Source organism: Schistocerca cancellata, chromosome 7, assembly GCF_023864275.1.
Source record: "Schistocerca cancellata isolate TAMUIC-IGC-003103 chromosome 7, iqSchCanc2.1, whole genome shotgun sequence".
NCBI lineage: Eukaryota > Metazoa > Arthropoda > Insecta > Orthoptera > Acrididae > Schistocerca > Schistocerca cancellata.
In genome coordinates, this window is record NC_064632.1 from 584,067,580 (window position 1) to 584,094,482 (window position 26,903).

The 26,903-nt window shown below is 45.7% G+C and overlaps 1 protein-coding gene and 1 pseudogene across 2 annotated transcripts in view; one reads left to right on the forward strand and one right to left on the reverse strand.

Annotated features, from left to right (window-relative positions):
• LOC126092623 (protein FAM151B) overlaps window positions 1-26,903 on the reverse strand; it is a 406,482-nt gene that overhangs the window by 255,560 nt on the left and 124,019 nt on the right. The window lies entirely within an intron of this gene.
• LOC126093041 (5S ribosomal RNA) lies at window positions 25,557-25,674 on the forward strand (annotated as a pseudogene).

Sequence of the window (26,903 nt, forward strand, 5' to 3'; positions counted from 1 at the left end):
AGGTTTAAGTAGTTCTTAGTCTAGGGGACTGATGACCTCAGATGTTAAGTCCCATAGTGCTCAGAGCCATTTGAACCATTTTGATATTTCTAGATCATCTCGGACGGTGTCTAATAGATATGCGTGCTGTCGAATAACGAAGAAATTACCAGCTTGTGGAGTACTAGAACATTTTTGAGATTTCAAGGGTAAAGAAAATACCCCAGAAGAGTGTGCTAGGGCCGTCAGTATTACCGACTTATGTAAGTGATATGGTGGATAACGTGGGAATCTGTAAGTGATATGGTGGATAACGTGGGAATCTGTGTGTGGGTGTTCACTACCTATCTATTGTACACTGTGAAGTCGCAAAATCATCGAGATTGTACTGAAATATGGGAATACCTCCAGAGGATCGACGATTGGTGCAGGGAGCGGCAGTTAACTCTGAATTAAATTTAACGCAGCCCTCATGAACCGGTGAGTCAATTACATACTCACTCACTGGAAATGAAGATAAATGTAAAACATCTAAATGCCAGACCGATATTCATGGGAAGAATTCTAACGAAATGAAGTTCACTGGTGAATGAAGTGGCTTACGAAAGCCTTGTTCCACCGATTCTTGACTACTGTTCGTCAGTTTCGGATCTTTACAAGATGGGATTCATTGAGGGAATAAGATCCAAGGAAGAGCGGCACGTTTCGTCACGGGGTTCGTTCAGAAAGTGTGAGACAGTAACGGAGACGCTGAAAAAACTCCAATGGCAGACGCTACAAGACGGCACATTGTGCGTCACGGAGAGTTTTATTTTTATAGTTGCAAGAGCGTGTGTTCCCAGAGAGTCAACATATTACACCAGTAGCGGCCCGCGGTCGGAAAAATGGCGTCGCAGGAATAAATTGTATACACAGAACATCACCTATCAGTGAAAACTGTGTCACAAACCCTACATCAGTTCCTGAGATTAGGCTTCACATACAGACAGAAAAAGGGGGTGGGGGACTTTAAATTATAATATGGACAGATATCGCATACGTCTAGCGAAATAACGACATCGAAAGTTGTTGTGTCTAGACAAGAGTCTAGACACAGGGTGAGGTTACCGATAGGCACGCGTACACACACGCCGGCTGGCGTGAGTTCTGGAACAGGATACTTGATGAATGCTATAGAGAAAAATATGCAGCTCCTTGAATACTTAACTTTAATTCATCCTTGTGGTACATCGCTATTGACGATACAAATGAGACTATCTCCAGATACGGTTAATTACAATCACTGTAAGGCTAATGGCGCCTTGCTAGGTCGTAGCCATGGACTTAGCTGAAGGCTATTCTAACTGTCTCTCGGCAAATGAGAGTAAGGCTTCGTCAGTGTAGTCGCTAGCAAAGTCGTCGTACAACTGGGGCGAGCGCTAGTCCGTCTTTCTAGACCTGCCATGTGGTGGCGCTAGGTCTGCAAGTACTGACAGTGGCGACACGCGGGTCCGACACGTACTAATGGACCGCGGCCGATTTAAGCTACCACCTAGCAAGTGTGGTGTCTGGCGGTGACACCACAAAAGTAAGAGAGAAATTAGACCTCAGACAGAAAATCAACCGAAACTCGTCCTTCGACTAATGGAGATTTATCATTTCTTATTGATTGCGTTACCAGTAGGATTTATTATAGCACACAATCTCTATGTATCCTGTGATATATTTTCGTCTTCATTACTCGTCCTTCGACTAATGGAGATTTATCATTTCTTATTGATTGCGTTACCAGTAGGATTTATTATAGCACACAATCTCTATGTATCCTGTGATATATTTTCGTCTTCATTACTCGTTTCAGTGTACTGCGAATGTAAAATTTGTTTTATGTTGGAATGTGTCCTTTGTTAAGCCTGTGTAGCTTCGTACCAGACTACGACTTAAAGCAATGTATGCTTTGAATTGTCAGAGAAACTGTAGTATACCTTTTCCAGTGTTGAGATGAGCGTATGGGCACATTCCGAAAGCCAACAAATTAAAAAGAAACCCTATTGGTACCCTTTATCCCACTGTCTGTTGTTTATGATTTCGGCTGAAGATTAGGTAGTAAGACCGATACTAGTTCAGTACAGACCAGGTTCAATTATACAAGTTGATGTTCATGGATCAAAATGGGATTCTATCGTAAAATGGAAATACCCTTGAACTTCATATACCAAACTCTAATTACCTCGGATGTAATATCGCTCTGCGGCGAAGGAAATTGTATGTTTTCATCGGCAACAATCGAAGCGCTGAGTCTCAAAGGCGTCACGCAAAGTCGTCTCAAATTAAATTAATGGCGTGGAACAAAGATGGAATTTAAATTAGTTCCTCGTCTTGCTTATTGAGGCAATTGTTTCCTCAAAAACTTTTAATTCATCTGATTTTCCTGTGAAGGTCAACACGAGAAAAATACGCACCTAAAAAGAAAGACAGTAGACTGTACGCTTTACCGAGAAACTACACTGCTGTTACTTAAGATTACAGCATCATGAAGACAGCGTGCCACAAACGCCAGATTATCATGAAGTGCACTACATGCATGGATGTGCTAATGAATACCATTCAATGAAGGTGGCAACAGTAACGTCATACACACTCGGTACATAAGATTACTGCGCGGCTTTCTCGTTCACAAATCGCTTCGGAATAATGGCTGTTAGTCAGAAGCTGGTGTTGCGCGATGTGTAGCAAGGAGAAATGCCCGCCCACCACATGCGTCACAACCTGATAACGGCAGGGCCGCGGCTGCTAGAGGCGCAGGGCGTCGTTCTGCAGGGTTGCTGGTCGTGTGGGCTGTGATCCCCGCGACCGCCGATGGTGTCAGTTGGGTCTTACTTCACGCTAAGCACGATGTCAGCGGGCCCACGTGAACAGTGCTGAGAGGAGACTCATACAGAGGCAGACAGAAGTATTCAGACACAGCTCACATGCGTATCTCACGGGCAACTGTGACTGATGCGTACGCGGAATGTGTATCCGCGTATGTATTTCGAAAGGCGTCGACTGTGTGAATGTCACCGTACCCTCTACCTGAAACGATTAGTCCCGTGTTACCGTCACAGGCGTGTGTTTCACGCGGGACAAAAGTACTAAAAAAACCGGCCCGCTTGACAAGTTAACCGCAGTCTGAAGGCACAACTCGGCGGCAGCAAGCAGTCAGTGTACGCAAGCAAGCTGTCTCGTACTGCAGCAAAGCACGGGTCTGGTCAAAAATATTAACGTAGCGCGATGCCCCGTAAAGGTAGGCAAACGACAGTGGAAGAGCGAAGGCTTATTGTGCGGCTCCGTAGTGAGGGAAAATCATATGCAGAACTAGGCAAGGTCGTCAACCGAAGCCGAAAAACTATATTTAGTATCGTCCAGAAATGAAAATAAGAAAAAAAGTCCCATCAATCGTCCACGGCAGGGGCGACCTCAGAAAGTCGCGAATAGAGACAAGAGGAACATAGTTCGAATGGTGAAACACGATCCGCGAACAGGAGCCCCTGCTATAGCGGCAGAAGTGGCATAAGGCGTTGGTACCAAAGTTAGTGTTAAAACAGTGCACAGATGGGTGAACAGTGCTGGGTAGAATGAATGCCAAATTGCCAAGCCGCAAACCGTTCGTCAGTAAGTGTAACGCAAGAAAGCGGATGGTTTTGCAGAAGAATTTGTCGGCAAGGATGTGACCTTTTGGGACAAGATTCTGTGGAGTGATGAACGTAAATTTCCTTTGAGCCACGTGGATGCCCGCAGTTTATTGTGGCGTCAAGCAAACACAGAGTGGGAGCCAGAAAACCTGCAAAGAACCATCAAACATGGTTGCAGCAGTGTGATGGTGTTGGGATGCATGTCTTCTAGAGGTTGGCGAGCCTGTTTTTATTGGAGGCACCATGGACAAATTTGTCTATCTCGGTATACTCAAACAAAATCTGACAAAAAGTGCTCCGAAGTTGGATGTCGGAGGTAACTTTCATTTCCAACAAGACAATGATCGTAAGCAAACGGCGAAAACTGTCAAACTGTGGATCCTACACAACACGCCTCATAGCCTCATTCACCCACCTCAGTCTCCGGACCCCAAGCCCATCGAAAACACTTGGAATGAACTGAAAACGAGACTACACAAACGACATGTGAGCAGTTTGACACATTTGCGTGCATTGATAGAAGAAGATTGGGTGAATATCGGGTCCGATGTAACGAAAAAGGTTGTTTACTCCATTCCACAAAGACTGAGGGCTGTAATACAGAGGAAGGGACGTATTACCAAACACTGACTGCTGAGTGTCTGAATACTTTCACCCACTGTATGTTTCTATTTTCTTTTTTTTTAATATATAAGGCGTGTCTTGTTACTTGTTGTTCTGTATATGTTCAGATCGACATATATATTACACATTTGCAAAGAATAAAGTATATGTTTTGAGGAAACACATTTAAGGTTTACTTCTCTGAATACTCCCAGTGTCTGAATACTTTTGTCAGCCTCTGTATTACAAGTTGGTAAGCTTCCACGATAGGTGTCATTTTGGAAAACATTTTCGGTATAGGACTGCGTTACTAAAACAGCTAAAGTGCCACCATTTCGACCGACCTGCTGCGGTTCTCTTCAACGCAGTTACCGGTGTACCGTCCTCTAGAAGGCCGCATCAAGTCGGTCGAAACGTCGGCACTTTACTTGTTTTGGTAGTTTACAATGACGCGGCCCTATACTGCGGATAGGGAACAGAATTGAGGAGAAGAGGTATTTGTGGCACAGCTTGACTACAAGAAGGGATCGGTTGGTAGGACATGTTCCGAGGATCAAGGGATCACGAATTATGTATTGGAGAGCAGCGTGGAGGGTAAAAACCGTAGAGGGATATCAAGAGATGGATACACTAAGCACATTCAGGAGGGTGCAAGTTGCAGTAGTTACTCGGCGATGAAGAGGCTTGCACAGGATAGAGTAGCATGGAGAGCTGCATCAAACCAGTCTCAGGACTGAAGATCACAACAACAACAACATTGTACTGGTACTCTGCAGGGTGCGGAACTAATTTGCTGCCTCAATCAGCACTGCAGAATACGACAGAGCTGTGTAGGAAGAGCTTGTTCCCACTGTTCAGTGATAGCGGGTGGATCACATGGTGAGCAGTTGGATTGCGGGGAAGTACACGAGACCTGAGAACTATTCTCGGTTGCGAATCGATACGCAGGGGAAGCACTACAGTGTCCTGGTGTGAAAATCAGAGGTTTTTTTTTTATTAAACATTACTTATCACCGTCCACTTTTGGCATAGCAAATACTACAAGGAGCCTATGCGTCTCCATATAAGAGGCAATGTCCCGACTGACTGACTCACTCACTCACTCACTCACTCACTCAGTCACTCACTAACTCACTCACTCATCACTGCCGGCCGGTGTGGCCGTGCGGTTCTAGGCGCTTCAGTCTGGAACCGCGAGACCGCTGCGGTCGCAGGTTCGAATCCTGCCTCGGGCATGAATGTCTGTGCTGTCCTTAGGTTAGTTAGGTTTAAGTAGTTCTAAGTTCTAGGGGACTGATGACCTCAGATGTCAAGTCCCATAGTGCTCAGAGCCATTTGAACCATCACTCATCACCGCCTGGCCCGAAGCAGTAAGGACAAAAACTTAAAACTTGGAGACGGTGTGGATCTTATACTGTAGGCATCGTTTACGAAGGGGTTATCCGAAATTACACTCCTAAGCGGATAAAATACGGGATGAAAGGCTTTTTGAAAATATGTCGCTATTAAGACAGTTTTGAAGCTAAAAATACGAAAATTGGTGTTTGGTTTCTCAGTGAGAAATAAAAAAACATGTTTCAGCATTTTTGAAAATTCAACACCTAATGAATAAATTACGAGCGTTTTGTGACTGAACTGAACTGAAGACTTCCTTGCAAACACAACATGGTGCGTCATTCTTTACCAAGAAAGATCTTCAAACGTAGTATCAACATCCGGTGTACCCTAAGTGATTGTTATAGCACTATTACTGTTTACAGTATTTAGGAATGACCCAGTGCATAACGTCGAAAATTCCATGATGCTTTTCCCGGATGATGCAGTTGTACACAGACAAGTCGCAACGCTAGAAAATCGACGGAAAATGCAGTAAGACTTGCGGACGATCGACACTTGCTGCCGGGATTGGCAGACGAATCTCAACGTAAACAAATGTGACGTACTGTGAATACACAGACAGAAGAACCCACTATTGTATGACGTCACGATCGCAGAACAGTCAGTGGAAGCAGTCACGTACACAAAGTACCTGTGAGTACGCGTACGGAGATACACTCCTGGAAATGGAAAAAAGAACACATTGACACCGGTGTGTCAGACCCACCATACTTGCTCCGGACACTGCGAGAGGGCTGTACAAGCAATGATCACACGCACGGCACAGCGGACACACCAGGAACCGCGGTGTTGGCCGTCGAATGGCGCTAGCTGCGCAGCATTTGTGCACCGCCGCCGTCAGTGTCAGCCAGTTTGCCGTGGCATACGGAGCTCCATCGCAGTCTTTAACACTGGTAGCATGCCGCGACAGCGTGGACGTGAACCGTATGTGCAGTTGACGGACTTTGAGCGAGGGCGTATAGTTGGCATGCGGGAGGCCGGGTGGACGTACCGCCGAATTGCTCAACACGTGGGGCGTGAGGTCTCCACAGTACATCTATGTTGTCGCCAGTGGTCGGCGGAAGGTCCACGTGCCCGTCGACCTGGGACCGGACCGCAGCGACGCACGGATGCACGCCAAGACCGTAGGATCCTACGCAGTGCCGTAGCGGACCGCACCGCCACTTCCCAGCAAATTAGGGACACTGTTGCTCCTGGGGTATTGGCGAGGACCATTCGCAACCGTCTCCATGAAGCAGGGCTACAGTCCCGCACACCGTTAGGCCGTCTTCCGCTCACGCCCCAACATCGTGCAGCCCGCCTCCAGTGGTATCGCGACAGGCGTGAATGGAGGGACGAATGGAGACGTGTCGTCTTCAGCGATGAGAGTCGCTTCTGCCTTGGTGCCAATGATGGTCGTATGCGTGTTTGGCGCCGTGCAGGTGAGCGCCACAATCAGGACTGCATACGACCGAGGCACACAGGGCCAACACCCGGCATCATGGTGTGGGGAGCGATCTCCTACACTGGCCGTACACCACTGGTGATCGTCGAGGGGACACTGAATAGTGCACGGTACATCCAAACCGTTATCGAACCCATCGTTCTACCATTCCTAGATCGGCAAGGAAACTTGCTGTTCCAACAGGACAATGCACGTCCGCATGTATCCCGTGCCACCCAACGTGCTCTAGAAGGTGTAAGTCAACTACCCTGGCCAGCAAGATCTCCGGATCTGTCCCCCATTGAGCATGTTTGGGACTGGATGAAGCGTCGTCTCACGCGGTCTGCACGTCCAGCACGAACGCTGGTCCAACTGAGGCGCCAGGTGGAAATGACATGGCAAGCCGTTCCACAGGACTACATCCAGCATCTCTACGATCGTCTCCATGGGAGAATAGCAGCCTGCATTGCTGCGAAAGGTGGATATACACTGTACTAGTGCCGACATTGTGCATGCTCTGTTGCCTGTGTCTATGTGCCTGTGGTTCTGTCAGTGTGATCATGTGATGTATCTGACCCCAGGAATGTGTCAATAAAGTTTCCCCTTCCTGGGACAATGAATTCACGGTGTTCTTATTTCAATTTCCAGGAGTGTATTTAAAGTGGCGCGATCGCATAAGACTAGCCGCAGGTAAGGCAGATGCTAGACTAAGATTCACTGGAAGAATTCTCAGGAATAGTGCAGACGACAAAGACCAGAAAATCTCGAACAAGCGAAAAAATTGCGTAGTCGCAAAGTTTTGTACAGTGGTAGGAAGGAGTGTGAAACTTCCTGGCAGATTAAAACTGTGTGCCGGACCGAGACTCGAACTCGGGACCTTTGCCTTTCGCGGGCAAGTGATCTACCAACTGAGCTACCCGAGCACGACTCACGCCCCGTCCTCACAGCTTTACTTCTGCCAGTACCTCGTGTCCTACCTTCCAAACTTTACAGAAGCTCTCCTGCGAACCTTGCAGAACTAGCACTCCTGAAAGAAAGGATATTGCGGAGACATGGTTTAGCCACAGGTTCGCAGGAGAGCTTCTGTAAAGTTTGGAAGGTAGGAGACGAGGTACTGGCGGAAGTAAAGCTGTGAGGACGGGGCGTGAGTCGTGCTTGGGTAGCTCGGTTGGTAGAGCACTTGCCCGCGAAAGGCAAAGGTCCCGACTTCGAGTCTGATTCCGGCACACAGTTTTAATCTGCCAGGAAGTTTCATATCAGCGCACACTCCGCTGTAGAGTGAAAATTTCATTCTAGGAAGGAGTGTGATGAACAACGTACTAAAGATCCCCACCGTTGCAGGAACGGATTTTACATAGAATCTCACTTATAACTGAAAATTATTACTCATTTAATAAAATGAATATAACTCGATTACGTGCACAAGCGAGTGTATTTATTTTGTCTGCTCACATAGGAGAAATGGACACGAAATGCTGGAAAGTTATAGCCTGCTTGTAAATTGGAAAACGAGCAGCACTCGTAGTGAGGGAAGTCGCCTCTCCTGAAAGAACACTACAGCTGCCCTGCAGGATGACTGAGAATCAATTTCCCCTGCAGCAGTGTAGAATGGTGGCCACAGATTTCCGTAGATTCTGTACATATCCGTTTCTTGCGTTTGTATTATAAGTAACTCTTATCTGCATTCCATCATGAGGCGCGCTGCGCAGGGTCGGTGCAACGTTGTGAAACAGCCTTTAGTTGCTTTTTGTGACGCAGTGCGGTACACAGAGTGGAGAATCGCCGCGACCTTCATTTAGCAGACTTATGAAGCAGGGAAGTCGGTGACTACAAACCGGCAACCTACAGTGTCTCCCGCTTCTATCCTGCACCCCTCCCACTCCACACTGTGACACGCTCAGAACACATTTTATTCCTTAATACGGCGCTACTGCATTATACGTGCTACACACATTTAATATTTGTTCTTAACCCACATAATTTAACTGTAAACATAAATGTTGTACCAATAAAACACTATTTTTAATGAATGTGGTTTTTCCAAACCTTGCATCGCGAAGTCCTAGAGAAAAAAGGAATAGCAAGTTTTTGTACAAAATTTAATACAGTTTAATTGTATACCAAAAGACATCTCCGCTACAGGCCGCGGGAGTCGAGTTAGTCATGAAAAAGATAAAAAAAAAGTGACCTTTAAATGCCCCTTCCCCCGCTCAGACCCCAAGGGTGGGGATTTTTAGTACTTCTTCATGACACTTCCTCATACAACTGTACAAAAATTTGTGACCACACGTTTTTTTCACAAATTTTGCTTCGTTGACTGCACTAGCAGTGCAGTCCACGCACAAGGGAGGTAGTTAACAAAACCCACGTTCGTCCAGAACTGAATATTGCTTGTCTGTCTGTGTTCTGAACCAGGTAGGATTGACAGAAGAACTAGAGAATATCCAGTGTGAGCAGCAATCGTGTTTCCCAAGGACCGTTCATAGGAAACGGCGGAAGTGACAGTGGTAAGTACCCTCCGCCACATACTGTCATGTTGCTTGCGGACTGCAGTAGTGGATTAGGAAGTAAATACTGAGGCAATCTGTCTTCACATTAATGAGTGAAATGCCTAAGTTCTGGATGAAATACACAAACCTATTAAAAGTGTCAATATTTAGTAAGGGCATAAATAATTCAAACAAAGGAGGCTGAGATCGTCACACAGCATCCCTGTGGATGCCCCACTGTTTTAACCGTCTCGTTACCGTAGCAACGGGGTTTCACGTACCTATTGCCGGCATCCGGCACCGGCGCAAACACATTATGCTGATAAGCTCGCGCAAGCATAGCGCACAGTTTATCCATTACGCAGGAAAACAGCGGCCTGGTTCCACAAAGCACACACTCTCTGCGTGATGAATTGCGCATGCGCACTCACTGACGCCACACACCATGCCTCTACGGCAACTGAGCTTGTTGTTTCTGGTATCGCGAGATTATACGTCTACTTAGGTATGAAGTTAATTTTATGCGTCTAACTTAAACAGTCCCTGAATGAAAAAAGTAAATAATGTAAACCGTCCGTGTGATGGAAGCAGATGAGTAAGCCCACAGGAGTAAGTTGTTGAATCATATCAACACGACTCGGGGTCACAGAATGTTTAAGTAACTTACCGGTTACTTATGAAATATATCTATGATACACCGTTTTCATTGTGTCGAAAAACTCTCCAAACTCTTATGACGGTATGTTTCAGTTCCTGAATTTGTCCCTGGGAGCGCCACAACCGATTAAAGCGTAAAATGGAGGCATCGGTGTAGGGAAAAGTACAACATGTTATGTCCCTGGTTGTGACGAAATCTGCAATCATGGTGCAGTTTTTCTGAGTCTTCATTGCGACGACGAAGACTTCCCTCAGAACAACTTACGGCAAACCTGCACCAAATGTCAAGCTCATTGAGGCACGGATGCAAAAGTTTTTAGATACGGGCACAGTTGAAAATAAGACAAACAGCGGGTGGCCTTCAACATCTGCAGAGACTATCGGAAGCATTCGGATGCTGCTTATACGGTCACCACCCGAATCAGTGAGACGTGAGTACCGAAGACCATGTGTACAGTGTTACGCAAACGGCTGTAACTGTACCATTAGACATTTACGATTTTACAAGAACTGAAACCAGGCGATTTCGAACAACGTCAAGAGTTTGACATTGACATTAACACGATCTTACAGCAAATAATATTTTCATGGGAAGCAAAATTCTGAATCATATCCAAGTACCCAGCACCAGCTACAGATGTCTCGCTGCCGTCCGGGATATTCCTTATGAGCTCCATCACAAGCCTTGCCTTTTTACTATCTCAAATACGCGAGATACATCTGTTTATAACGCCACTTAAGTGAAACGTAATGTAGTGTTTAAAGTAGCTGCAGCACCAACTCACTGAGCAACATACGTCCGGAAGCATCTGAGTGAAGAATTTCCTTGTCGGTGATTGGAAGGAATGGTCCAAGATTGGTAGACATTACACCATTGATTTTTTTTCCATTTGATGTATGTGAAGAGCGGGGTGCAAGCAACACATGTACCGGATATGCGCACATTGAGTGAACGCATCATTGAAACGATTGAAAGAGTCCCCCTTAAATGCTACAAAATGTCTGGCACGATGTAGAGTACCGTTTCGATAGTTTGCGTGTGACCAGCGATGCTCACGCTGACAACATAAATGAAGTTACGTAAGACTGAAAACTTTGATTGTATGTATGCATGTATCAAATATTGTGCCTGTGTCGAAGTTTACTCTAGAGTTTTGTCTGACCTCTTTAAATCAAGCTAAACGTTCTGGGATAGTTTATACTGAAATACGTAAGCTTGAGGTTATTGCTGACAATCGTTGAGATACGTTAATACTAATACAAACACGATATTCATTTGTTTAAAAAATGAGTAATTCTTGAAAACAAAGAATGGGCAAATGTTTCTCAAGGGTTATCTAGAAGCGAACTACATAAATTTAGAATTTATTTAAGTCTTTGATCGCAAGAAATTATTACTTTTTACTTGATTGCCCAACGGTCAGTTATGATCATCTTCAAAATGAATGATGAAAGGTGGTGGGAGCAGTTCAATATGACAAGAAAATATCACCCCTTCTGTTCAAGTAGTTTGATCGCATCTGCCTATATATGCAGGCTAATCTCAGGAACTGCTGTAGGGATTTTGATCCGGTTTTGACTAACATATACACTGATTCACGAGGAAGGTTCTTTATAAATATTTCGCACAAATTGTCTGAATTATGATGACTTAATTTTAAGTTGTGAAAACGATTCCATCGCCACCTAGCAAGCAGTAACCTAATTCGAGAGAGCAGCAATGTGTTGATCTAGCGGCAGCAGCCGGGAACGTTAGCTGAAGTGTGTTCGGTCAGGGGGCTGGCTGTCCTCTGTTATAAAAAGAATGAGTGACGTACTCAACGATGAACTTGAAGGGGTGTCATGTGACGCGTGCCCAGACCAAACGATGAGAACAAAAAAGCGGCGGAGCGTGAGGTTCGCAACTGATAGGTTGTGGGATCGAATCCCTACTAGGCACTTCTTCACTCTGCCTTTTAACATAGCATTCATCCCTCAGTGATGTAGAGATAAGCATTTCTAAATATGATTACAATTTCAGACTTCCGACTTCTGCTTCCCTCAGATCAGCAATCACATTTCTCACTCTTAATTCACTGGACATATTTGGTACAACGGACAGTGAGTTACTCAGCTTTACAGTATCGTGATAAGTATGACAAATAACGAAGAGATAACCGCCCCATTATCAGGCCGTGATGAGAGACAATCGAAATAATCAAATTTTTTAATCAATAGTTTCGCCGCAATCTTTTAAGAACAACTGTATAGCGAAAAAAACATGAAAATTCCCAGATGTGTGGCGCTTTATTTTTTTATGCTACAAGTAAAACTTTTCCGAAAAGCTGCTTCAGCAACTTTGTTTCGCCTACACACAGTACGCCCTTCCAGAAATGCAGCAGATGACTCAACTTTCAGCTGTGTCCGTTTCCTTGAGTTAAACCTAGAAATGGACACGATTCTTTCCGTGCCATGGCGAAGAAGTCTGCCACAAAGAATGCACGACAAAGAATTGCGGTAATGGGTCTCAACAATGCATCACAATGTGTGCGAAGCTTCACAAAAGAAGAGCTGTAACACGAATTAAACATGTACACCATGCGTGTTTTTTCTTATTTTTCCTTTTATTTGTGCCACCTCAGCCAGCCTCTGATGCATATTGAATCTCTCTCTCTCTCTCTCACACACACACACAACACACACACACACACACACACACACACAGTATCCACGCTGGTTGTAAATATATTTCTCACATCATGATGTGCACCCATCATTGCCATGAGACATCACTCCTAACGGCAATTCAGTGTGGAACACGTCAACAGTCATGCTTCCAGACAAATTTTATGCCGTGTGCTGTGTGCTGTTCACATCGCATAAGGTATATGTAAGTGACGATATTCACTTACTTAACATTGTTCTCCGAAATTTATTCATAACTCTACGCAGTGACTCTCGAACAAAATACGCTACGTCACAAAAATGGTCTGGCGGTAGAGACTTAATGCCATGCGTTCGAAGCTAGTTAACAATAACATCTACGTAAAACGTGGGAGACTGCGACGCGAAAAGCACCTAAATATCACCGTAAGACAACATAATTTTGTTAAAATGTTATAACAGTCATACAATTTTTCAGCCGAGAATGGCAATGTCATAAAATATAAAACTGGAAGACAGTTAATTTATATGAAGCCTTACGGTAGTGGTCTTGCAACAACAGCACATGCAATAGACGGGCTTTGCTCGCTGGCTGCCTTTCGTTTATACACAGTTTACAGTTGCGTCTGACGAAGGAACAACAGCAAAAGTCTGCATTAACTGGTGTTCACGATATGGCGATAACGTCGTTTCCGATATTTGACTGATATTTCAAGTAACTTTCATCTTAGTTTTCGTCACGTCATTATTTCCTTCGCTAATTCAGCTAGTGCTGTTCGCACATTTTCGCAGTCACATCTAACTTTCTCTCAGAAAACAATGAAATAGTATAATAAAATAATGTAACCCTGGGTTCGGTGTGGGGCGGCGGAGGGGTGAAGTGGACTGCGGTAATCGTCGTGGGGTTGCGGGCCACTGCGGCTGCGGCGGGGACGAAGCCTCTCCGTCGTTTCTAGGTCCCCGGTTAAAATACAATGCAATACAATAATAAAATAATAGAATTGGCCAATAGAATTAAGCCTGTAGTGAAATAATAATGTTGCAGTTCTTCACTTGTGATGTAGATGTTATTTGTAATAGTTTTGATCACGCCGCATTGCTCCTAGTTTTAGTTAATTTATGCACATTTCTTTTGTGTATCCTAGAATGGTATGAAGATGATCATTAATGATCATAGCCAGTAATTTAAAAAGTCTACTTTATATCGTCTACCGATACAAACCCTACAATTTCAACCACTACATCGCTGTATCCATACCACATTTCATTAAGAACTATACGCGTGAAGGTACAGAACGAAGCCCGTGCAGTTTAATGATATTTAAATGGAATAAAAATCAGTGGTTTCGCGCATCCTCTGTGATGACGTACTATTGCGACATCCTGCCGCGTTCCTGTTCTCCATTTCTGACATCTGAACTGATCCGTTTTTCATTAAAGAGCTAACATTTTCCTGACAACAGCACGTAAATTTCATTTTTAGTAGAGGTAAATAATACCACAAGTTCGCACCTTCTTCGTAGCTTTAGAAGATAACGGACGTGGTACCTCGCCGTCTTTGTGACAAGAAAGTGGTCGTTCGGACACTGGGCGGTTCATATCGAGTGGAAAGTACAGGGCACTATGTCCTCCTGAGTAAGCGATATTCTGCAAGGCGCCACTGCACATTCGCCACAGATTCTCACACCTAAAATTAAACCATAAAAATCTTTTGTAAGGCACTTCGGCTCCCATACAAAAGGTAGTAATCAACCAGAGTAGGTTTGACCATTACGATAGCATGAGCGGTCTTCTTGACGGTAGCATTCTCCTACAAACATGTCGCTCTGCCAGCCGAGAAAGAGTTTGCATTTTAATATATTTCAACCAAATTGCGAAGTGCCCTCGCATATCACTAAATGCTATCTATAAAATCCAGATTAAATACGATAAAAATCTTTTCTTAAGACCAACTGGAGACCGGACATCAAATCTCAGTAATACCTACATGGCCTTCAGCCGACTTACGAACAGAGCCACATATGTCACCATAAACTGTCAGTATACACTGCATCTTTCTTTAATTAAAGAAGATAGAAATAATTTTGTGTGGATAGCAATTCAGAACGCAATGAAAAACTTAGCAACGCTTACATCTGTTGCAGGACTGGAGAGAGACATGGCGTTAACGTTTGAAGAACGGAAGTGGGTGGTACTGTGATACTGGCAAACAGACAATGTGAGAGATTAAATTACGTTGGAGAGTTGAATTTGGTACACCAACACCTTCACGGTTAACAATTGCAAGAATCCAAGATCAATATTTAAAAAAAAATTCCGTTATTCTTCAATGTCTGTTGTAAATTTGCTAATACATGACATGTTTTGGTCTCTATCATGGGCGTACCCAGCGAGGGGCAGGGGGGGCAGCTGCCCCCCCCCCCCATAGAAGATATTCGCAGTTTTTCACTAGTTTACTGTTTTATTTAATAAGAAATGCTGCATGTTTTCTCGGATTGTACAAGTGCATTCTTGTATTTAAAATGTTTATTAAAAGCAGTTTTTCACTGGTTTACTGTTTTATTTAATAAGAAGTGCTGTATGTTGTCTCGACTCCTTGTTTCCTGGGACTAGTATGACCTGCCCCCCCCCCCCCCCTCCTAGTTCAGATCCTGGGTACGTCCTAGTCTCTATGGATCATCTTCAGATCTATATAGTTCCGTCAGCAATCCGTTGTGTTTGTGTCAGAACCTCATATGAGGTTAATGCATAATATATTTCGGTCTATCACCCGTTGTGTCTACGATATAGCACAGATACGCCGGATTTCTGACGTAAGTACATAGGTCTGAAGATGATCCACGAAGATGTAAACGTGCAATGTATTAAAAATCTGCAACTGACGCTGAAGAATGAATGAGAATTGGTTTAATTGTCAACAAAGCAGCTGTTACCTAGTCTCTCGACGGGCGAAGTGGCCGAGCGGTTCTAGGCGCTTCAGTCTGGAACCGCGCGACCGCTACGGTCGCAGGTTCGAATCCTGCCTCGGGCATGGATGTTTGTGATGTTCTTAGGTTAGTTAGGTTTAAGTAGTTCTAAGTTCTAGGGAACTGATGACCTCAGATATTAAGTCCCATAGTGCTCAGAGACATTTTTGAATCTAGTCTCTCTGAGACAAACTTGGCTAAGCCAAGTCTCCGCAATATCCTTTCTTTCAGGAGTGCTAGTCCTGCATGCTTCGCAGAAGAGCTTCTGTGAAGTTTGGAAGGTAGGAGACGAGGTACTGGCGGAAGTAAAGCTGTGAGGACGGGGCGTGAGTCATGCTTGGGCGGCTCAGTTGGTAGAGCACTTGCCCGCGAACGTCAATGGTCCCGAGTTCGAGTCTCGGTCCAGCACACAGTTTTAATCTGCCAGGAAGTTTTAATTCTGGGAACATACCTCAAACTGTGGCTAAGCCATGTCTGCAAAATATCCTTTATTCCAGGAGTGCTAGTCGCGCAATTTATACAGAGAGCGTCTGTTAAGTTTGGAAGACAGGAGATGACGTACTGGCGGAAGTAAAGCTGTGAGGACGGGTTGCAAGTCGTGCTTGGGTAGCTCAGTCGGTAGAGATCTTACCCACGAAAGGCAAAGGTCCCGAGTTCGAGTCTCCGTCCGGCACAAGCACAGAAGTGACGGCACGGAAGCTTCGAGGGCAGACGAAAGGCAAGTTTCTGCGGGATGAATCGCGTCGTGTGGTTTCGAACACTCTCTCACACTGCCATCGGCGTGAACCGCCGTGTACTGGACTGCGCCTCTACAGAGCAGGCAACCTGTTTCCAAACTACGAGCCTCTTAAGACGTTTCGCTTCACCCATGTCAATCAGTACCCCTGCAGGGAGGTGGTTGCTGTCTCCTATGGAAATGAAGTTGCCCTACGTGGTACGGCTCTTCACCAGTTGCCGATGTCCACAAATAAAATGGCCAGTCTGTTGGCTGCAACACTCCACAGAAATCGACAGCAAAACATGAGATCAATGCGCCGGCGCTCACGGCGGCTGCCTCTGTCAGCGACTGTTTGTCCCGAACCGCCACTTGACACCGATATCTCGTGAGAAACAGTATCCGCACGACCTTCGGTTTCAGTGTCCCACCTGCCGGGCAGCAGTACCGTGGCGGCGATCAAACGGGCTGATATCGCGCATCTTGACCATCCTGCGCTCTGCTGACACGCCCACGGCCATCACGAGGTCTGACGACAAGCCAGTCACGTCACACGGCAAGCTAATGTATTCAATTCGTCTTTTGTGTGGCCATATTGTCCGTAGTTGCTTTTTAATTCTTGAGGGTTTTTTTGTGTTCTGTCGTTGCAACTACAAAAAAAAGAAAATATCAGACGCCTTTCGCTTTATTGAGGTAAAGCATCGTCACTGGTGGTGATATTCGCTTGATTTCTCGCTTACATCGGGAAATGCCGTCTGCTAGCACATCATTGATGTTTTTCTTCTGTAGACACTGGTAGTTGTGGCCTAATTTTTAGTTGTTCTGCAGCACTATGCATTTCTTATGTTTTCCACACCACACTTTTTCGCACATCACTGTTTGCAAATGCTAAATTTTTAGTTGTTCCATTTTTGGTTAGCTTACAAACAGTAAACAGTGGTGTGCGAAAAAGTGTCGTGTGAAAAACATAAGAAATGCTTAGTGCTGCAGGACAAACAAAAATTAGACCACAACTACCAGCATCTACAGAAGGAAAACATCAACGATGTGCTAGCAGACGGCACTTCCCGATGTAAGCGAGAAATCAAGCGATAAATGGTTCAAATGGCAATAAGTACTAGAGTACTTAACTTCTGAGGTCATCAGTCCCCTAGAACTACTTAAACCTAACTAACCTAAGGACATCACACACATCCATGCCCGAGGCAGGATTCGAACCTGCGACCGTAGAGGTCGCACGGTTCCAGACTGTAGCGCCTTGAACCGCTCGGCCACATCAAGCGAAAATCACTACCACTGATGATGCATTACCTCAATAAAGCAAACCCGTCGGATGAAGGAAAAAGCAATTATTTTTGAAATTGCAACGACAAAACAAAAATATCCCCAAGTACTGTATTCAGATTAGCCCCAACAATGTCAGTAGCATCTTCCAACAGAGAATTTTCGCCGGCTTTCGTGACCGAGCGGTTCTAGGCGCTTCAGTCCGGAACCGCGCCGCTACTAGGTCGCAGATTCGAATCCTGCCTCGGGCATGGATGTGTGTGATGTCCTTAGGTTAGTTAGATTTAAGTAGTTCTAAGTTCTAGGGGACTGATGACCCAGAGGTTAAGTCCCATACTGCTTAGAGCCATTTGAACCACACAATTTTCGAGAAAATAAAATTTCAACACGTTGCAAAAGGCAAGAGGTGGGTTTGTCTACCGTATGCGACACCTTGTATTTCCCGATTGCATCGTAGTTGTAATCTTATCGCTTATTATACCAGTTGCAAGATTACATCTGTGATAAAGCAATCGAAAGACTTACTGAAACGCTGATCGAATTGTCATCTATGTCTGTTCCATGAGCCGGACCACATGGACAATCAGATAGGGCCTTGCTGGTGCATGCGATTTCCAGAAGTCGGCACACATCCATGGTGACAGGAACGGCAAGCGCTTGTTCTTCGTCACTGGCGGCGTTTCGAAGCAGCATTACGAAGAAATTCAGAAGCCATGTCCCACCAAGTTAATTTACGGAGTCTGTAAACTTGCAACGGACAGTTAAAAACATGAGGCATGGGATATTCAGTGCAAGAGGTTTACACATGCACGACAATTATTATTAGGGTAGGGATCAATAGGTACCACATCTCCAGCAGAAACTGACAGAGGTTGGTTTGTGTGTCTGTACTATCTTTCTGACCTTTGACGCATCAGTTTCTATCATTTTTGCAGATAAGTAAATTCTCGTCTGGCCAGTGTCGAAGTGGGGATCTCATTTGAACTGATATTGAAGTTCTTTTCCTTCCAATCTCTCCTGTAGGTCGTCGAAGAGGCTAATCAGGAAATTTGTGCTTGTTGAAATTCGTATAGATATTTCTTTGTGAACGCCAGTTTTCATTAGGTCTACACGAATGTCTGCTAGCCAGATGTCTCGGTTCTTCACGCGTAAAGACGACTTCAGGATGTCCTTATAAGCCTGTTATCCGTCAATCTACGGAATTAACAAATAAATTGTAATCGCCGCGTCCTGATTATATCCTTCTGTCTTTTTATTTTTTTAAATAAAACTTCATAGTGTTCCTATTTTTTTAATTCATTGTCAGTAGTACACTTTCTTATTTTGGTCAAAGGTCTCGAGGTTTGAGATTCCCATTACTTTTATTTCCTGTTTTTCAATGTGGGAGCTAAGTGTGGGTTACTGTGATTACGTAGAGAAGAAGCGGTTTGCACAGGATAGAATAGCATCAGAGCTCCATCAAACCGGTCGTAGATTAAAAATGACGAAAACCGTCATCTGTAGTTGTTATCAGCCACGTTTCACGATAGTCCATTCCTGAGGTCCGGACAATTTGGAAAAGCCTGAGTAACGCTTGAATTTATGTTAGATGTTCATCTATCTCTCTTTTTCAGACAATCTCTTCTTGCTGTTGCAAATCCGCATTACACATTCATTGTATTTCTGTCATTGCCATTTATTTTGTTTCCCTAATAACAAACCTGATCTTACTAGTTTTAGTGTTTCAGTTCCTAATGTAATACCATCGGAATCGTTTCAATTAACTCGATTACGTCTTCGATAATGTTAGGAGGGGACACAACACTGGAATTTAGAGATTCAACACGCCAGATGGGTACCCTTTTATGCAGGGTTATTCATTACGTAGCTATGGAGTTTCAGGAAACGACCGTGTGAAAACCACGACACGTGTAGAAAATTGACGTGTATCCATTTCTCTCCAAGTTTCGATACGTAATAAGCGCCGTGGCCAGTTGCAGAGGCTACCACCAAGGTGCAGGCACGCCAGAACACGTAGACATATCACCCGCTCGGTATTATCGCGTGGAATTTGTTCGTGCCTGGAGATGCACGCACCGTGAGCGAAGGAACTTGACATCGTGATTCTCAGCAACACATGCAGTGCAATGTCGTGACTACTAGACGTCACAAGAGACGGACTCGCGGGTATGACAGGAGGCGAGGAATGCTGTGTTGTCGGAGTAGAGGAGCAAAGCAGTGACAGCGGACTCGGTCAGCAGAGCTCTGCAAATTACAAAGTGGACTGGTCAGTGGGTGTCATCTCAGTAACAGACCCATCAGCGACACTTGAACCCTTTTAAAGCTGTCAGTGCAGCTGATAGTGTTGTGATCGTGAAGGAACAACAACAGATAAATCGAGACCGGGCGTATTTCATATATTGGCGGACAGGGACCGTGGAGCACTGCAGAGGGTGGCTAAAACATCGCATGCAATCGGCCGAAGGTACCACTCGTGAGTTCAAAAAAATGCTACCAGCAGTCCAGCTAGGACAAGGACAGTATATAGGGACTCAAAAAGAATGGAGCATGAAGATCGAGCAGCTTGTCAAAAAACTACGCGTTTCTGCAGTGAGTGCTGACCGATGCTTGAGGTGGTGTAAACGGCGACTGGAAACGAGAGTTTGAAAGTGACGAATCACGCCATGCCGTCGTCCGTAGCTCGTGGTCTAGCGGCTAGCGTTGCTGCCTCTGGATCACGGAGTCCCAGGTTCGATTCCCGGCCGGGTTGGGGATTTTCTCTGCCCGGGGACTGGGTATTTGTGTTGTCCTCATCATTTCATTATCACCATCATCATCATTCGTGACAGTGGCTAGATTCAACTGTGGAAAAAATTGGACTGTGTGAAAAATGGGACTTTGTACGGGCGCTGACGACCGCGCAGTTGAGCGCCCCACACACCAAACATCATCATCATCATCATCGTCATCATGCTATGGCGTCTAATAATCCGACGGAAGGATTCGGGTTGTGTGAGTGGCTGGAGAACGTGCTGCAGGAGGTGGTGTTCTGGTCCTCTTACTGCGGTGAAGAAAGCGCCAAGTGTGGGACGAGTTTACAGCCCTGCATACTGCACGCCCTAGAGGAACAGTTCAGAGATGATGATTGTATCAACAAGACAACGCACCCTGTCATGCAGCAGCATCTCTGAAGCAATCGTTTGTGGACAATAACATTCCTGAAATGGTCTAATCTGCCGAGAGTCCAGAAGCGAAGCCACTGGAACACAGCTCCGGACCCCAGCGCCCAACGTCACTGCCTTCTTTAGTTTCTGCTCTTTAGGAAGAATGGAGTGTCACTACTTCACAGACATTCAGACACCTAATTGAAAATGACCGCAGCAGAGTTAAAACTGTGCTAAAGGTGAAAGGCTCAAGACGCCCCATATTAATATCCACTAATAGCTGTCCACAAAGTTTTGATCAGAAAATGTACTTACAAAAAATCCTGTATTTGCAGTGCACATGCTCGCCTACGGCTCGACAAAGTGCTTCCGGTGGTTACTTTTCTATTTTGCCCACCTCCTGCTTAGTACATGATTTTCTCACGCTAATAGTTACAGAAATATCGATCACGCTGTGTTTCTTAGTTATTTTGGAGTCCAAAAGCGAAACTAGGCCACCATTACTCAGTTGGCCCCGCCGATGTGTAAACAGGCTGGAGACGGCAGGTGGGCGGACAGACAGGTAGTCGGCCAGACACGCAGGGGGCGGCCACCGCCCGCCGCCTCACGCGACGCCGGCTTTCCTCCGCCAGCAGGAAGCGGCGCGCGGGGGCGGACCGACGCGCAATTACCGCGAGTGGTGGGCGTCGGCGCTGGCGCGGACCCCGGGTCAGTGGGGCGGCGTCTCCAGGCGGGGGCGGCTGCGGATCAAGGACGGGGGCGGCCCCGGGGAAGCATCGCCATCCTTCACCGCCGCTACACCGGGCTTACATCACGCGATATCTGACGGCGAACGCCGCGACAGTATTCGTCTCCGGCTTGTCCAGTATGTCGGGGTCACCGTGTTCGCTGCTATGGTACAAATGTCAAAAGATTACGCTACGTTGGACTATCATAGCAGTGCTTAAAAAATTTCGGTTGGAAAAGCTCTACTCCGAAAGTTGTTTTCCGCTTTCTTTCTCTCCTTTACTGTAAAACCCTGGCAGATTAAAACTGTTTACCGGACCAGTACTCCACCCTCTGGTGCTTTGCCTTTCCCGAGCAAGTAGTGTACCGTCTGAGCGATCCACACACGACCCCTCTCCGCCAGTACCTCTACTCCTACCTTGCAAAGACAACAGCTGATAATCGTTTATGTTGGGAGTCTCGCAGCTTGTATCTACACTGCGAAAAAAAAAGTACACCCTTCTATCGGTTTCCATTTCGATCAAGATTTGTTGTTGCAACAGTGCATACGGAGTGCACGAAATGATTAATTTTACAATCAATAGCACAACCGGTTCTGAGACACAAGGTATCGACCCATGCTGAAACAAACATGCTAGTGCGTCGTGTAGCTTCCAAGGCGAAGTACACTCGCTAATCCTGGGATACCTTAAGCCACGTTTGCACGATTTGTTCAAGTAGTTCTGTAAGAATTGTTGACTGGCGAGTTGCAACAGTCACTTCTCATCCCGTCACATCCCGCACATGTTCGAAAAGGAGAAGACGGGCCTACAGGTGCGTGCCTCTAGTCCCACTGCTAATGAATCTGGGCTCACAATCGCTGTTATCTGTGCCGTGGTAGCTGTACCATACGCCAATGCTGCGCCTACAATACGACGTTCTTCGCGGGCGTTTGTGCTGCGTGGATGTCCAGAACCTCATCTACGGGTGTGAGAACGTTCACGTGACCACTGATAATAGCATCGTTGCACAACTGACGTACCACGTCCAACTGGTGTGGCAGTGCTTCGAATGGACCGTCCAGCCACTCGGACGGACACAATTTTATCCCTTCCAAACTGGCCCAGTTGGCTGTAGGACACCCGAGTGCGTCCCTGTCTCATGGTTGCCTGCTTGTTGACACATTTGCACCACATTGCGTCTTCTGGTTGTGAGGATTACGTATTAAAGGGAAGACATAGGTGACGTTCTGGTAACTATGTCACTATGCTATTTTTGGCCACGATGTTGGAACCATTGTCAGTACATCCACCATCCCCCTATTGGCATATGCCGTCATCGGATCAAATCGACGTTGTCTCTCCAGATGTGCTAATTTTTTTTCCGGCAGTGTATTTGATAAAAGACATCTCGGCGTACTCCATGAGCAACACTTTAAAAGTACAACGCCGGAAAATAATGCACAACCCCCGAGGACGAAGTCACATTATTGCAGATGATGTCACAGGTCATCATTATAAGAGTACTTGATAGCAAATTCAGACCAAACGAAACATACATGTCATAGTAAACGGTGTCCAAATAGTAGCATGGATACACAGCGCACCACCATCTGGTGGCAAAGCAGGCGAGTATTCTCGCAAGCGAACGATCACAAAGGTGACGAACGGCGTCCTGCGATACACTGTCCCAAGCATCTTGCGCCTGTCGTTGGAATTCGGCAGTGGTTCTTGCAGGGCCTGGAGACCGATTAAATGCCCACTTCTTGATTTCCATACGAGTTTAATTGCCGAGAGAGCTGGTGATCTTGCTGGCCAGTTGTTGTACGTCACGAAGAGCACGCTGCGTTTGCAGCAACCGTATGTGGACGTGTACTGTACTGCTGGAAAAGCACATCGCATTTCTGTCGAAGAAATGGCAGTAGCACGGGGATAACAGCATGTGAAATGTAGTGGGTACTGGTTACTTTACCCTGCAGAACCACCAAATGTGTTCACAAGTTGTAGCTGATGGCCCGAAACGGTATGAAGCCTGGATTGCTATCCGCGTGTCGTGGGAAAATTCACTCTGGAAAAGGAAGCACACCACACACATGCAGGTCCATTGGTTGCATACACAGAGGACCTACTCTCATCGATGAAGACAACAGAGCGCCATTCGACTCTCCAGTCGACTCTTTAACGATAACACAGTAGCCATGCTTGGCAGTGTCGGCGTTTCAGTGGTATCCTGGCCCGAGGCGCACGTGATCTTAATCCTGCTGCAAGCGGACATTTCCCCTTTCCCAGTGATCCCTGACGACACCGCAAGGGCCACGAGTGTCACGGTCTCGCCCCTGGATGACGTCTGGTCGGCCACCGCTCTTCGCACCGAGCGTCGACATTAACTGCGCCTGTACTACACTGGTCTACAGGTGAGGGAGGTGGTCTACAAACCACTGTTGAAAGCAGCGGCACACCACCGACACACTGTGCCCAACATTTGCAACAATCAGTCGATATTTCTTTTCAGCTTTCCGCAAGTCAACAATGCGACTCCGGGAAAATGACTGAAGCTGGTCAGTACTCGTCGGTTGGGCATGGCTGTACCCAAGAATGAATAGTGCAAACAGTGTTGACTCTTAAACTCAACACAGTCACTGTCTGCAGAATCACAACACAGTGAGAACAGGCACGCACGCTTCCTTCGGGCCATCTGATCGCAAATGACCGTGACACATGAGTCACTAACACTGCAACCACACAGTATGCACATATTATATTCTGGTGCCATTGAACACAATCCTCGAGGGCGTACTTACTTGTCAATCTGGTATTCGGGCATATAGCCTATCATCAACGGCATATATTGTGTATGTCTACACAAACCGATTTGACTGCCAAGTACAAAATCGTTATGCTGATTAAAAATGATGTGAATGTTGATGTGTACCAAAGAAATCGATATCACTTTTAACCAGCAACTTTATACTTGACAGACACGTCGGGTGGTGCAGATGTGCATAGCATATGCCACTGATGATAGGGTGAATACTAGCCTGGCAAGTGCAGCCCATGGTGTGCACTGAGATACCAGAGAGAGGAGACATTCCGGGACACTGCGAAGATGAGGCTCAGTCGTGCTTCGAGCGCTTGCCGCTCAAAGCAAAAGGTCCGAGGTCCGAGTCGCCCATTTATTTTTTTCTCATTCTTCTCGTTCCAAACGGGCTGTGTAGCAATATTCTGAAGGGCTGAAGTGATGAAATTCCTCAGATATAGAGGTATTTTGCCCCGATTGTTACTACTTAAACAATTAATAGCATTTATAAGATAGAAAGAAAAAAATAAAAAAACTACTACTTAAACTTGTTGACATAAACCATAAACGATATTTCTGGTGACTGCTTTGATGTAGTTGCTAATAAGTCAACAAACAGGAGATTAAACAGTTGAGATTTGTCTATCTTTGCTTGATTGCACTCTTTGCAATCGCTTGCGTACAGAAAACTGAAGTTATATCCGAAATCTAGGTCCAACGAAAATAAAGCTTTGTGATACACGGTAAAAAAGTGATTAATGACACAATGTAAAAGAAAATTTTTAACAAATCTTTTACATAGTTTATAAGTGTTCTATATCACTGCTCATAGTCACACAAACATCACCTACGCACTAATCCACTGCATGCCACTAATACTTAAGACATTTGGAATCATCAGCTCTAGCGCATTAGAAATGTGCAATTTCTGTATTGTGTTCAGTAGAGAACGTACATATACACAGTCTTACTCAAAGCTCCATGTCAAGAAATCCACAGGGGTCAGGTCCGTATGTACCGGTGGACAAGAGCAGAACACGCTGTCGTCCAGTACGATCGATAAAACATTTTGAAAGAATACGTTGATTTACAAATATGCGACGGCAACGGCCTTGCCGCAGTGGATACACCGGTTCCCGTGAGATCACCGAAGTTAAGCGCTGTCGGGCGTGGTCGGCACTTGGTTGGGTGACCATCCAGGCCGCCACGCGCTGTTGCCATTTTTCGGGGTGCACTCAGCCTCGTGATGCCAATTGAGGAGCTACTCGACCGAATAGTAGCGGCTTCGGTCAAGAATACCGTCATAACGACCGGGAGAGCGGTGTGCTGACCCCATGCGCCTCCTATCCGCATCCTCCTCGGAGGATGACACGGCGGTCGGATGGTCCTAATGGGTCACTTGTGGCCTGTAGACGGAGCGTTGTATTTTTTATGTGCGACATCCGTGTCCCAAGACGGCGATTGGAGGTGCGTATTGTATCGATGAAGAATTCCTCTCTGCAGTATGATGAGAGACAACAACTGTTAATTTCTGACGCGCAGAATGCCTTCTGTACGGGATGAGCCATTTTCAATTACGACACGGAACTTTTCACTTATGCATCTCCACGCATTCCGATTCACTGCGCTTGCGCAAAGATTGAAATTTTGAACTATTCCTCTGTAATCCTTATCGAGGTATCACTGCGCATTAAATAGTTATAACCGATTTAATCACTGTATTAATTTTGTATCGTCGCGTGCTCGGAATTTTGAAATCGGGCGTATGTGATGCAGATCACCAGCGAGTAGAAAGCGAAACTTGAGATGTGTTGCCGTGAGAACATCTATTCCTTTCCCTCGAGTCTCCGGAGTGTATGTGGTTGACAGAATGGCGAACACCTGATCTGCATCCTGTACCAATTAAGAGTGCGGTTTCCTGCCGTTCCAACCTCGCACAAATTCAAACTGCACTCGGTAGATTTCCGGGTGTGCTACGGATCGGTGCTACCTGTTGATTATTGGGCACTTGGGACACCAATTGTTACCCGACAACAAGACAACGGCAGTCAAACGCCCCACAGATTGAACCTATTTTCCGACACGCGTGTTGCAACAGGCCACGAGACTTGAAACTAACGACTTCCTTTCTCTACGACACGCTCGGATATCTCTACGCAGTGAGGCCAAGTTGTTCGCGTTATCTCAGGGGGAACTACCCAGCGTCGATAACATTGTCACGGCCGTTGTTTTTCAAAGTGTCCATTGTTTGAATGAGTTCCAACGATTACACTTTGCTCTTGCGACATTGCTGGTAAGGACTGGAAGTTTCTACAGTACGATGTCAGAATCGATGCGCCCAATAAACACGGGAAAGTGAGAAGTGTTTACTGCGTGAATGGCACAAGGAGAAGACTTGATAAATATGTGCTACAATGGGAAGTATTCTCTGCCAGGCACTTCACAGTGG